Consider the following 2,500-nt stretch of genomic DNA (forward strand, 5'->3'; position numbering starts at 1 on the left):
CGCAACTCAGTGAGCAATGGAAGTCTTTCGATTGCTAAGAATGTGATGATCGCGTTCGTTCTCTTCGTTGCTGATAGTTACAGTCAAAACAGCTCAACAGTTCCTCTGACGAGCGGATGAATGAGTTCATTATTGCAAATTTGATATCAGTAACCATTTGAATAATCCGTTCGTCGGATGAATGCTGCAAAATTCAACTCAAGCCTCAAATGAAAACTCGAATTTTGATTGGAATACTGCTGGCTTCCGGTGCCAGGCCGGCGTTAGAATTTGATTGGTGTAGCTATTTGAATAATCTCCCATAGTCTTACTAAACGTGATTTGCCTTCATTTTAAAATTCATTTCTCTATCCAATTTAATTCGAAAACATAGTTTCTCAAGTTTGAGGATACTGGTAAGATTACAGAATGGTAATGTTACAAGAGTGAAATGACGGTTGTTTGGAAGATTATGCAAATCAATAGGCCGAAGGTTAGCTTTTATGAATGTTGAGGATACGTTCTGCATTGGTAAAACAATGACCTGTGACCTGTGAGAGAACTGGTGACGACTCACAAAAATAAAACTGGACTGTGACCCTCCTGGGCCATCGTACATATCCACTGTGAACAATGCAAAAAAGACTATATTGAGGTACCTCTTTCCGAGCTGGAGACTAGAATTAGAAAACATCTAACGAGAAACTCCCCAGTTATTTATGAACATTGTCACGTCGCGGTACAATCGGTGGATTCCATCGAAATAAAAGTTCTGTCCACGGAAACCTTGCCTAAACGTTATTCGATTAACCTCTTTCTCGTTTCCGGATCCCATCACTTCATTTAACTGGAAGGGCCTTCGCACGAGAAAACGAAGGGCTCTAGAGACATAGGAAATTCAAATTTTTCCATCGGTTAGTTTGCGAACAATAAATACTTGAACCAGAAGTAAAAATGGCCGATGTGGTGCGATGGGTTCAGCTGGCGCGAAACTGGTTGGTAAAATGATCAGAGTGTGTTTGTTTTAAACCACGACATTACTTTTTGCTTCTTTCTGTTCGACACGAAGGGACACTTTTTCTAAGTTCAGGCTTAAAGCCTCACATGGAGGTTCTTCCAAGGTAATCTTTCTGAGTGCCGCCATGTCTAGTACTATTGACGACTCATATATGAACTCCGGAAGTCTTAGAATCTGGCACTGCAAAATGCTTTGTCTCCAGAGCCCTTCGTTTTCCCGTGCGAAAGCTCCGCAGGCTAAGAGAAACGATGGGATCTGGGAAGGAGAGCGGATTAAGCCTTCGTCGTTCCCACACCGGGAATCGAACCCGGGCCACGGCTGTGAGCGCCGGATCCTTACCACTAGACCATGTGGGATGGTAAACTTTCCTCCAGTGCAAGGTGTCAACTTCTTTTTTCCTAAAGCGCAATGCAATCATATGTCCTTTGTCCAAAGTCTAGCGAAGTTAAACGCTTGACCGTAGTTTTTGTCGCGGCTTCCAAAAATCTAGGTAAATCCCAAGGATCTTTGGTGAATTGGTTAAAATCAAGAATGGAGGATGTAACTTATTCTAATAGCTTTTCATTTAGGATTGCAAATAAAAGGGGAATAATATTGTCCAATGTAAATGCCACAAAAATGAACCGCGCCTAGAACGATTGCTTCCTATCTTGAAACACTAAAGGCACGAAGCTGATTTTACAAAACGATGTTACTTCTTCAACACTTGTTGGGCATAGATCTTTTTTGAACAAAGAAACGGGATTTCAGCAACCCCTTATCCAACCACGTAAATCCAAGTTGGACATCACAGAATACAATGGAACTTATGCCCTTTCCCTCTGTCAAGTAGCCGTTTTCACATACCATTGCTTCATTTAGCTGGAAGGGCCTTCGCACGAGGAAACGAAGAGCTCTGGAGACATAGGAAATTCAAATTTTTTCCATCGGTTAGTTTGCGAACAATAGACACTTGAACCAGAAGTAAAAATGGCCGATGTGGTGCGATGGGTTCAGCTGGCCCGAAACTGGTTGGTAAAATGATCAGAGTGTGTTTGTTTTAAGGTTACTGCTAAGCTTTTCGGTCATAAGATAGCTCATTATAAATGCTTTTTTGTTGCGGAGTTATTGCAAATTTTGTATTTTACGTGACTAAAATGTTAATCCCCCAAGGTGTTATGAGATGTCCACACTCGTTAACACCCGAACAGTTTGACGCGGGAATACATCCGGGTGCCTTCACTTTACCGAGTGTTGAGTTCGCCATTTATTTGTAGTCGATGCGGTTGTGTCAAAGGAATATGCGAGGCGATATCATCCTTACTAGGCCATGAAACGCATGAAACGAGGAGAAAAGTCGAAACGGGAAAGTTCTCCCTGGGTAAAAAATATGAAAAAGACCGGGTCTAAAAAAAAAGGAAAGATTCCATCGAGGAAACAAAGAAAACTCAGCTCACTACTTGCGACAAGGGGTAAGTCTGCAATCAGGTATAAGTTATCCATGGATAATGATGCAGCGCTGAA

This window comes from Montipora capricornis, chromosome 7 (assembly GCF_036669925.1).
Source record: "Montipora capricornis isolate CH-2021 chromosome 7, ASM3666992v2, whole genome shotgun sequence".
NCBI classification, from domain to species: domain Eukaryota; kingdom Metazoa; phylum Cnidaria; class Anthozoa; order Scleractinia; family Acroporidae; genus Montipora; species Montipora capricornis.